At 39.2% G+C, this 12,339-nt stretch overlaps 2 long non-coding RNA genes across 6 annotated transcripts in view; one reads left to right on the plus strand and one right to left on the minus strand.

The window, feature by feature from the left end:
* Positions 1 to 12,339, minus strand: part of LOC144289775 (uncharacterized) — a 66,606-nt gene that overhangs the window by 32,605 nt on the left and 21,662 nt on the right. For 4 of the 5 annotated variants that reach the window (XR_013357697.1, XR_013357693.1, XR_013357694.1 and 1 more), the window contains exon 2: positions 8,532 to 8,609. The exons of the other annotated variant lie outside the window; for it this stretch is intronic. This is a non-coding gene — a long non-coding RNA (uncharacterized LOC144289775). The remainder of the gene's footprint in view (positions 1 to 8,531; positions 8,610 to 12,339) is intronic. 5 annotated transcript variants of the gene reach the window in all.
* Positions 1 to 12,339, plus strand: part of LOC144289776 (uncharacterized) — a 47,393-nt gene that overhangs the window by 22,481 nt on the left and 12,573 nt on the right. The gene's annotated exons all lie outside the window — the stretch shown is intronic.

The following is a 12,339-nucleotide window of genomic DNA, read 5'->3' on the forward strand; positions in this document are numbered from 1 at the left end:
TTGTTTTTTAATAGGGCTGTCTTGAAGGTCTAGCATTGTGTCCTGAAAAGACCTTACCTGTTGGCAGGATCTTCAGCAATGTTGTTTCCAGTGACTAGCAAAGGATGCAATTTCTTTGGTGAATATGCCACCAATAGTGAATAAAGGGAAGGGCTGCCCTCAGGAAAAGCAAAGGGATATATATCAAGGTGTGGAGAGGATATTAATAACAGAGTTCTATCTGGCCTTAGGTTACTCTTGAAATTAATCAAGTATCACCAAGTGGTAGATTTCTGAGCAAAAAAAAAAAAAAAAAAAAAGAACAATTGCAATGAACAAAAGAGAAAAAGTCTATACTGTCTTGGAGTTCACATTCTAGTGTAGGATTTTAACCTCTTCTCGTGCCAGAGATCGCACAGACTTGGTAAGGACTGTGGATGCCCTCTCAAAATAGTATTTTCAAATGTATTAAATAAAATACATAGAATTCAAAGAAAAACAATTGTATTGAAATTCAGTAACTTGCAACACTGCTTGACCTCACATTACTGCATGGTCTATCTGCAATAAATTAAGTAACACAATTCAATAATTATCTCAGCCATCCACTGTGTGTAAACTTACCTGGTCTTTATTCCCAGACTTCATGCCTAGTCTTGTTAAAAAGACCATGCAGCCTTATAAAGAATTAAGAATTTTCATTTGAGGGCAGCCCGGGTGGCTCACCGGTTTAGCGCCGCCTTCAGCCCAGAGGGTGATCCTGGAGACCCAGGCTCCCTGCATGGAGCCTGTTTCTCCCTCTGCCTGTGTCTCTGACTCTCTCTCTCTCTCTCTGTGTGTCTCTCATGAATAAATAAATAAAATCTTAAAAAAAAAAAGAATTTTCATTTGAATGGCTAAAAAACAAAATTCAACTAAGTAAAGTTTAAAGATCTTATTGGTTTTATTCAATGATTCATGAAGAAAGCAGTATCTCATCTAGCAGATAGAAAGGAGCTCCAAGGAGCTGTACAAAATGAAAGACTTTTATAGGCAGAAGGGAGCAGGAACAAGGAAGTTATACTAGGCAAAAAAAAAAAAAAAAAATTAAAAAAATCAAGTTGATTATTGCAAGGTCACTTCCTTTAGGAGATGGCAGGGGTCTATTAGGCAGATCACCTATGCTGATCAGGTGTTTCCTGATGGACTGGTTCAAGATTCCATTTTTGAGAGAGCTGAAACTGTAATTAAGTTAACCTTTAGGTTGGTGGCATTAGGCTTAGCATAAGTGACTCCATTTGGGACCTATTATTTTCTTTTTAATAGGACTGTCCAGTCTTATAAAATTTTAACAAACAAGAGAAACAACTCCTTCTATGTATTGATTAACACTGTAAGTATGAAATACTAGAAAGCAATGAGATGGCTGGGTTACCAATATAAGAAGCCATGATTTCACTATTTGGTGGCTGATTGCCAACCAGGCACAGAGCTTCTCTATAATTGGCCAGCTATGTCTTGTGAGCATCTCTGGACAGGAAAGCTTCACTCACATGTAATCTTACTGCAAGCCTAATGACTACCACAATTTCAAAGTGATGAGCATAAATAATATTTCAGATATTGTTGACAACTATAATGTGGTAAAACACATTCATGACTTTTTGTTGATAACAAGTCAAGCGCTGCTAAACCATGGGATTTACTGTCTGTAAATTCAACTGTATAGTTGAAGGAAATGCTAAATTTCAGTTAGAGGGTAATGAAACTAGAAATATGAGTATTTACATATCCAAGGACCTCCTAAATGCCTAGGTTGACTCTAGGTATCCATTGCTTGTAGGAAGGCATGTAGCAAATAACCTGCAAAGTGATAAAAGGTATTACCAAGGGTAACAGAGATAGAGCCATGCAGAGAGTGGAGGAAGAGTTCTTATTTTATATCAGGAATGCCATTCCAGGCTCATATTTGAACAGTAGTCTAAAGGAAGTAAGGAAATGAGCCCTATGACTATCTGCAGAAACATTTTAAGCAGAGGAAGCACCAAGGGTGGTCCTACCTCTTTGGGATTTAGATTCAGCCAGGGAGGCAAAACCACTATGAGGATTTTTGGAGCAGGGCTTTTTATGGGAATTAGACTTTATACATTGTGGGAGGGGCTGGGGAAGTAACAGCCTTAAAGAGGTTGTTGGATATCAGAGAAGAGTCACTGACTAGACCTGGTAAAGGTGGATAAGACAGAGCTTGCAAGGGGGATCTAGGAGGAGCCAGGCACATCCAGCTGTTGGGATGGGACTATGAAGAGCTGACAGAGGAGTCTACAGAAAGCTGTAGACTGTGCATAGCCACCATCTCTGTGTGTCCATAGATAAGCATCTGAAGATGGTCTTCAGACAGTTGTTGATGAGGAGCTAGGATAGAGCAGAAGACAGTAAAAAAAAAAAAAAAAACACCTAGAACACATCTATGTTTGTCATTTACCATATTTGACTGCAAAGACCTTCCAAGAGTAATGACACTTACACACTTGCCTTCCAAATCTCAAACAAATTCCTCTTAGGCCAATCTGACCCAGAACCATTTAGGAAAGAAGATCCTGGGGAAAGTAGTTCCAGCCTAACCAAACTGATAAGTGCAAATTATGACATATATCAGGATAAGAGCTTGGACTTAATGGTGAGATAACAAAACCACTAGATGGTTTTGAACAGAGGAATATATTATCTGAGTTATAAGAATCTCTCTAGCTCCACTATTTGGCCCAGTGCAAAGAACCATATTTACTCTGTGATTTTGCAAGTGGTCACTATTCTCTTGACAAATACAAAAGATTTCTTTTTCTTTTTTCTTTCTTTCTTTCTTTCTTTCTTTCTTTCTTTCTTTCTTTCTTTCTTTCTTCCTTCCTTCCTTCCTTCCTTCCTTCCTTCCTTTCTTTTCTTTCTGTCTTCCATCTGTCCTTTCTTTCTTCTCTCCCTTCCTCCCTCCCTCTATCCCTTCCTCTCTCCTTTCTTTCTTTCTAACCAGGACAGTCCCAAATTGAACCAATTAACTGTCCACACAAAATCTCTATAGAGTTCTGAATTTTCCTATCACTGGAGGATCAGAGAGGTTGGTTTCAGGTAAAAGATCTACTGCTCGAAAAAAAAAATAGAATCTAAATAAATAAATAAATAGCTGGTGAGTAATTCTGGAGTTCCTCAAAAAAATTGAAAATAGAACTACTATACGAATCAGCCATTTTGCATGTGGGTATATATACAAAGGAAATAAAATCACTATGTTGAAGAGATACTTGCACACCCATGTTGATTGTAGTATTATTTACAATAGTCAAAACATGGAACAACCTAAGTATCCATTAATGAATAAATGAATAAAGAAAACGTAGGATGTATGGTTGTGTGTATGTATATATGGGTGTATGTATGGGTGTATATCCATACATACACCCATATATACAAACAATGGAATACTATTCAGCTATAAGAAAGGAAATTCTGCCTTTCTGACAATATGGATGGATCTTGAGGGCATTTATGCTAAGTGAAATAAGTCAGAAAGAGAAATACAAGTACCATAGATCTCACTTATATGTAGAATCTTTTAAAGAAACAAGTTAAAAATTTAATTAATTAATTAATTAATTTATTTATTTATTTATTTATCACCTTCTATGTACTAGTACCAGGGCACTATTCTAGGCAAGTGGTATTTATTTTGAAAAAGAAGACAAAAATTGCTACCTTTGTGGATCTTACATTCCAGTGGGGGATATAACGTAATAATTAGGTTACATAGTATTTTTAAATGCTTTGGGAAAAGTAACAGGGCAATCAGGAATCCCAAAGAAGATTAGGGAGACCTTTGCAGGATTAAATAGGGCAGTCAGGGAGGGCCTCCTTGAGAAAGTGAAATCCTAGCAGACCCTCGGAGAAGATAAGGAGTGAATCATGTGGATGGATATCTGGGGATAGAAGGAGCATCTAAAACATAGGCTCTATAGCAAGCATATGCCTGCATGCTTGGGAAACAGAAAGGAGTTAGCAGGAAGCCCAGTCATATGAGATGAGGCCAGAAGGCACAATGGGGCCAGAAGCTTTGAACCTTGAAGCCCCTGTAAGAGCTGTGCTTTTACCCTGAGTGAAATAAGGAACCATTACAGAATTTAGAGCAGAAAAGTAACAGTGCATAAAATTGCTGACATGTTTTGGGAATTTTTATCCTGTGAATTCACTTTCACATATTGCATTTTGGAATTAAAATGCAGAGGTCACCTGGTCTCATCACTGTTTCCAAAACCAGATAAGAAGACTTAAGTCTCTCCTAAAAGAATAATAAGAAAAGAAAAGAAAAAAAAAGAAAAGAAAAGAAAAGAAAGTTGGGACTGTGAGCCATGTCTACACAATCAATCCTAACGACCACAGATGCTCCAGAAATGGAGACTGGACTCATCTGAGAGCTTTCTTTGTGTTCCCAGAAAGGATTTCAGATGGCCGAGCAGCCTTGCTGCAAGATCCCTTGGGGTTTGAAATTAGCCCAGACTTAGTTTCACTGGGCCCAGAAATACTAATTGGGACTTCCCAACATTTGATGTTGATTAATGATGAAAAGACCTCTCTGTTCTGTTCCTTTGAGTAATAGGAAAACTGCCATCTCTAGGTGCTCTGATCTACAGTTAGAACTGTCCTTAATCACACTAGAAAAGCTTGAGTGGAAAAAGAGACCAGCTCTTGTGAATACCTGAGTTAGATGGGTATGATCCAAGAGCCATCCTGGGATACTCACTCTACCAAATCTGTAATAAGTCTAGTCATTAAATTACAGTGGATCCTTCTCCAACTAGACACAACTCCAGATTCTAAATGATGGAACCAAACCAAAGGAGGTCCTGAAGAAAGAAAGAAGCCTCCCCAGAAAGTCACTTTCCAGCCCTCAAACTACATCATCCTCAATCTAGAGCTTTAAAAAAAAAAAAAAAAAATCCAACATCAGCTTCTTTGATATGCAAGTGAGGCAAAACCTGCCATTGAAAGCAGGTAAAAAAAAAAAATGGCATGGAAGTACCATTTGGAAGGAGGCTGAAGAGAGATTGCCCAATACTTGGAATATACTTTGAGACTGAGTCCTATCATATATACAGAAAATTGTATGCAGTCCATTTCCTGAGGCACAGTGATGAAATCCCCTGTGGAGTAAACAGAAAAGAGAATAAGCATCAAGACCCAACAGGACTGACTCTACCGGAATCAGAAGAGGATGGGCAAGCTCACAGCAAAATCATAATACTGGTCACAAAATCCTCCCTAAGGCTGCCAGTTTCCAAAAGTGTAGCCAGAGAAAATCAGCATGTTGAAAGACAACTATGAGAGACTCAAACAATAAGACATTTTTTTTTAAGGCATGGCACATTGTACAGCTCACCTACAGAGGTGCCGCAGATGGTGAGAAAAAAGAATGTCTTCCATGGGGAGAGCAGGAAATCACAAAGGTTGCAAACCCCAGGGTAATTTGAAGTAACATTCATTATCTTTCCAATTTTTAAAAGGAGCATTGCATTAGGCCCCTATTAGCTAAAGATTTACAAACCCAGGCCAAATTCCAATAGTATCAACTCCTTCCAGCCAGCTCCAGGAAGCTGCTGTACAGATTTTTGGGAAAGGAGCCTAAAGAGCTGGAACCACCTGGTTTCAGGGTTACTTGGGGGCATAGAGTTTGCTTGACCTGGTTCTTTGAGGGCCATAAAATAAGAACTGGAATTTACTAACCTGGGGCTTATTGCTGGGTGATAAATTGCCTATTTTGTTCCTGCCCTGGGTAAGGGAAGGTCTGTTTTCCTTGTGAATTCCTGCAATGAGAATTGACTCCTTCGTGATTTAGTCTAGAGACTGCTAGAAGCACTATCTAGACAGACAATATGCTTTGTTCTGCTGTCAGGACTTTTTTAGGGAACTCCCCAGACCAGAGTGTGGATGTGAGGGCTCTGAAAATCAGCTAATATGCCCTGAATATCCAGCATCTCCTACAGGTTACCTCCTTCACTAAAGTTGGTGGGAGACTGTCAGGGCCAAGGGAAGTCAGTCCTGACAAAAACATTGCTCAATGCCAAAGAAGAGCCCTGCAGTCATCTTCAGCAGAGAAATAGTGATGGTACCACTCTTCTTGGATTTGGTGTCATTTTTTGGAATCTCTTGATCACTTGAGTTGAGTTGGAGAACTGAATATTTTCAGAAAAACCATGCAGATTGAAAAAGTCTATGAACGGAAGTTGCTGGTTTTGATTTGAGGCTTATGCCCAGCACACACACCCTCACAAACCAATGGGATCAACCCAGCCAAAAGTGCACAATACAAACACCCAACTGAAAATAAAGACTCTAGATAGAACCTGAGTGTACCTCCATACTTAACTACAACTCTACCCCTGTTAGGAAGAAGAAGGTTCCACTTAGAGGGGCTTCAGATGACTTTCCAGTTATAATAAGGGGGTTGCATGGCACTCTTAATGCAATTTTAAAAGTTCTCATTTAGAGCAAACTTGACCATGAGCAGAGCAAATAAGGTAGGAGTATGACCTCTGGCCTTGTATTAACTCTCAGCTTTTGTCTTGACATATTTTTATTGGTTTGAAATTTAGTACTTGACCTAAAGTTAAGAGCTCATGTAGCCTAGTGTCAGTCTGCTTTTTACAGAGACAAGTAACATCCTGTTCATTTTATTAAACACTTTGTCTTTAAAACTAAGCAGAAGAGACAGAGAAAGAGCAAGAGAATGAAGAGAAGGGATCATCCTGAACACCTCTTACTCACAATAAGCATAATTTATTCTGTCAATATGTGAGTCATAGGATTTCATAAATCATCTAATCCATCCTTCTTATTTTACATACAAGGAGATTAAAGATCAAAGAGAGAAAATAGCTTGTCCAAGGTCATATATGTTTATGAATGTAAGCATAATGTTAATGTCTATTCCCAGCTACTGATTCGCTTAATGTTACTTAACTTCCTGCTCATTCCTTCTATAGGAGCTATTAGCATCCCAAAACTTGTGTTTAAGAAAAAGCTGGACATGTTACAGTCAAAAAGAGGGCAAAGGTAGTTGAACCATCCGTGTATCTGTCCTGGCCTGAGAAAATTATTGCACTAAGCCTTCGCAATCTATGCCACCCTTGTGTAACTAGATAGCTTGGGGTGGTGGGGTGACGGTTGCAAGGCTCAGGACAGTAACTTCATTTCCACCTTTCTCTCTTCCCTAGGAAGAGAAAACTGTGGACTCAGCCATCCCACCATCTTACTAAGACATCATTTTTATCTACAATGATTCCTTGCTTCTGTAGAAATTAGACTTTTAAATTAAATAGTTCACAGACTATGAGATGGCAGTGTTCCAATTTCATGGCAAGAGTGGACCGTTAGTTATTTGAATGTGTGGTTCTCATTTTCCTTGTGATTGGATTATTGGGAAATTCAGAGGTGCACATGTAGCATGTCGCTATTAGCAACACAATATTGTGTGTACCTGAATGAGTCCTCCCTCACTTTTACTGAATTCATATTTTTGATATTTATCTTTTGGAAAAATCCCTTCATGTTCCTGCTCCAATTCACCAAAAAAGTTTCTGCATGATAGGACCTCCATCATGAGTATCTGGGGCTCCTTATTTAAGATAAATTTTAAATTCTATTCTTTATATCTATATTGAAGAAAATAGTTGATCCAAGCCAAGGTTTCTCAATACTAGCACTATTGACATTTGGGATTGGTAATTCTTTGTTGACAGGGCTGTCCAGTGGATTGTAGGAGATTTAGCAACATCCCTCCCTGGCTTCTACCTACTGGATGACAGTAGCATTTCCCCTTTTTGGTTAGGACAATAAAAGTATCTCCACACATTCCAAATATCCTCTGAGGGGCCACAATTAACCCTGGTTGGGAACCACTTATACAACTTGCTTCAGAAAGATAACCCCAGGCAGTGCCTGGGTCAGTTAAGCATCTGCCTTCAGCTCTGGTTGTGATCCCAGGGTCCTAGGGGGTCCCTATTCAGTGAGGAGTTTGCTTCTTCCTCTGGCTCTCCCCTACCTGCTTGTGCTCTCTGTCTCTCAAATAAATAAAATCTTTAATTAAAAAAAAGAGGACACCTGATTGGCTCACTGGATTCTGCATCTGCCTTCGGCTCAGGGTGCTGGGATGGAGTTGCACAGCGGCTCCCTGCAGGGAGTCTGCTTCTCCCTCTACCCCTCCCTTCTGCTTGTGCGTCCCTCTCTCATGCTTTCTCTTCAAATAAACAATTACAATCCTTAAAAGAAAGAAAGATACCACAGTAGAATATAAGCTCTATAAGAGCAGGAACTGTGTGTGGTTTTTTCATTACTGTGTTATGCACATAAAAGGTGTTCTATAAAAAAAATGTGCTTGATTAGATGAAAGACATGATTGGTACTAAAGGGAAAGCCTTGGATATAGAATATCCAACATCAATCTGCCACTCTCTAGCTATGCCATTTACCTAGATCACTCTATCTCTTTCAATCTTATAGGCATAATATGTATTGCAGGAAATAGTCTTTACCTTGACTCCACTATCTTCTGAATTTCAAATAGAGTCATTGTGCAATGATGTTTGCAACCTGTGAAATGACCTTTAGATCTGAAAGATAAAGGAGGACAAATGTCTTAAAGTAGATGCGAACTCAAGTAAAACCCATATCAATCTAAAATAATGGTCTTTCCTTATCCGATCACCAAAAGCCTTAACCCAGGCTCTGTTTGGCCTTGAAGTGAGGGGTAAGGACAGAGGAAGGAAACAGAACTGGATTGAATGTTCCAGAAAACCAGAGGCATGTGTCAGGCTGAGGAATAGGATAGTGCCTACTTATGATTTCTTTGCACAACATAAATTGTTCTACACCAACCCAAATACCAAAGGAGAACAGTACGTTCCTAAGACAAAAGGTTCAGTAGCAGTTAGAAATAGAAGCCTTTACACTGAAAGACTATGATTTCCCCATTACCCCTATTATGCAAGCAAATCAATTGAAAATTATATATGTATGTGTGTGTGTGTGTACATGTATAAAACACAACATTTGTCTGTGTTCTCATTCTTTCTCTTAAGCTGTCAGCTTTTCTAGAGGTCTTAGAGCATAACCAGTTAGCAGCATGTTGGAGAGTTCAGTATAATGTGTAGATATTGTGTGAAGAACCACCAGGAGTCAGGTTCTATGCAAGAGAAGAGATGGGGGTGGGGGTGGCATGGCACACTTGTATATCCGAGGTAAAAAGACCTCAGTAGCTTGCGCAGGAGTCTTCTATGTCAAGTCCATTTCATAATACATCCAGTGATCCCAGAGATATCTGCAGTTAGATATTAACGAGCAAAAGGGTGAGGTGCCTGTGATGCTATGTTACAAGCTCTGCAGGAACAAGAAATGGTGGCAGGAGGATACTTGCCCCACTGCATTATGAATAACCTCTTTGTCAGGGGAGGGGGCAGTTAGCTTTTGTATGTCTCAGCTTCCTCACTCAGGAAAAAGAATATTGCTTATCCTGCATAACTTGGAGTCTTGTTGTGGGGGCAAATGCAGTAAGGAATTTAGCATTTGTTTGTTTGTTTTTTACATATATTAATTGTTGTGTTAGTCACGGTTCTATGGAGAAATGGAAGCTATAAGATGTGTGTGTGTATATATATATTTATACACATACTCTAATTTTTCTTTATTATTCAACTTAAAAAATTTTTTGTTTAGACATGTAATACATGTTATTGTAAAAATGCAAACATTAAGAATTGAAAGTCTCACTAATTCCTACCCATAAGAGTCACTCTTGTGAATCTGCATATATGTGCAGATTTATTTCTATGCTTGTGTTACTGTAAATGCAAAGAGCATGAATCACCATCCAATTGCAGGTTAGCAATTGTAGTATCCAGGGTAAGATTGCCCAAGAGTGGTGGCAAAAGCCAGGTTTCGCAGTGGTGTCTACAAACCAGACCTAGTCAGAAGCATTGGCCATGCCCACATGTCTAGAGCCTGCTAGTTGACTTCTGGCTCAGTGCTTTTCCATGTTTTCCCCTACTACCCTTGTAGCCAAAACCTGTCACGTTAATTATTGTTCAGGCTTTCCAAATGAAACATAATACTCCTATCTAAATACATCACTTCCCAACTTCAAATATTCCACACTCTGTCTCCCCCCACCCCCCCACCCCCACCCCTTTGTCCTTGTATGCTACTTCTCCCTCTGGAATTTGTCTTGAGTCAAATTCAATAGTGTCAGTATTGCTGCCCATGATGAGTAATGATTCATATACCAAGAGTAGTCCCCTTGTGAGATATGCCAGCCCCAGGAGTGAATAACCAGGTCAAAAAGAAAGAATGAGAAAGATGACTGTTACAATGGCATTTTTCTTTCTTTGTGTTGTTGGATATTCCCCAAGCTTGAATTATTGATCCACCACCTTCACTATATTGTAGCCTTGTTTCCATACTAATGGTACTATTACTTACTCCATGGGTTTTTTTTTTAATTAATTAACTTTTTTAAACTTAAAGTTGTCTTAACACTTCTATCATTGGCATATGGAAGGCAACATCACTTGCTATAAGTGGAAGGTAACCATAAAATAATTACATAACTCTTAGTTGTTTAACTATATTCATAAAACATCTTTTCCTTAGTTTGGGAAATATTGCTTTAACTGTCCAGCTAGAGAATCCACTGTATTAGATTATTAATGCAATCTAGGGATTCTGGAGAGATCTATAAGAAAAGCCTTAAAGAAAACTTGTCAAAAATACAGGCTTTGCAAGGCTTCTTGAACATTTGGAATCCCAGAGTTTGTGAACTGGGAGCAGAGCTTCATCCACTCTCACCCATGAAACCCAAGGGCCTGGAGAAACCGCTGTTTAGTTCCCCTGACCTCTATCCTCTAGCCTTCCTATAAACTACCTGGGGTTGCAGGTCAGCAAACCTAGTGTTTTACTTATCCATTGTTGTATAACCAACAACCCCAGAACTTAGTGGCTTAAAACAGCAACCAATTTATTTCCTCGCAATTTTGTGTGTGAGGAATGTGAGCAGTGCTTGGCAGGATGAAGCTAAAGGATGAAGCTATTGCCCTGCATGGCATCAGGTGAGGTCATTCATTGAGCTCTAAACTGCATCAGGCTGGAAGGTCTGAGAAGGCTTCATTCACATTTCTGGTACCTTCTGCTTCTCCTCATGGTTAGCTTTCTCTCCACATCAGTTAACTTGGGCTTCTTCAGAGTAAGGAAGCCTTAGGATAATCAAACCACTTACATGGCATCTTGCTGCATAAGTGTAAGGGAATAGTCCAAGAGAAAGAAAAGTGGAGACCACAGATCTCTTAAGAACTGCCTCACTCCCAATAAAAAATAAATAAAAAAAAAAAAAGAAAGATGAAGTAAATTGAACACCAATAAAAAATAAATTAAAAAAAAAAAAAAGAACTGCCTCATTCTAGTACCATGCTGAGTGAAATAAGTCAATCAGAGAAAGACAATTATCATATGGTTTCGCTCATATGTGGAATATAAGAAATGGTGAAAGGTACCAAAAAAAAAAAAAAAAGAAAGAAAGAAATGGTGAAAGGTACTATAAGGGAAAGGAGGGAAACTGAGGGGGGGGGGATTAGAGAAAGGAACAAATCATGAGAGACTCCTAACTCTGGGAAACAAACAAAGGGTTGCAGAAGGGGAGGTGGGTGGGGGGATGGGGTAACTGGGTGACAGGCACAGAGGAGGGCACTTGATGGGATGAGCACTGAGTGTTATACTATATGTTGGCAAATTGAATTTAAATAAAATATATTTTAAAAAAAAGAACTGCTTCTTTCTTGTTGATCAAAACCAGTCACAGAGCCAGCCAAGGTTCAAGGTCAGAGGAAATGAACTGAGGAGCAGTGTGACAAAGAATCTGCAGCTTTCTCGAATCCATCACCTTTGGGTTCAAACCCCAGCTCGACCACAAGTCAGCTATTTTGCCTTAAACAAATTGTTTGACCTCAATTCCCTCATTAGGAATAATGTGCATCATAATATTTACCCCTAAGATTGCTATGAGGATTCAAGAAAAAAGTGTATAGGATGATTAGCACAGTGTCAGGAAGAGAGTAAGTGTTGAACGAATTTTAGCTCTTTCCTTCCCTATCTACCAAAGGCTGATTTTCCTCCAATGTTAGGATGTTCAGGAACCTCAGTGTTGAAAACCATGATCCTGGGATGGAACATTGAAGCAGAATAGAAACACTGTCTACCAAAAAGTTAAGCAAAAGGAAATGTCCTCAGATCTCAGCGTCGCAGACATCCCAGACTAAACCTAGGTCCAAGCCAAAACAGAGGCTATGAACTGAA

The sequence above is a fragment of the Canis aureus genome, chromosome 19, assembly GCF_053574225.1.
Source record: "Canis aureus isolate CA01 chromosome 19, VMU_Caureus_v.1.0, whole genome shotgun sequence".
Classification (NCBI taxonomy): domain Eukaryota; kingdom Metazoa; phylum Chordata; class Mammalia; order Carnivora; family Canidae; genus Canis; species Canis aureus.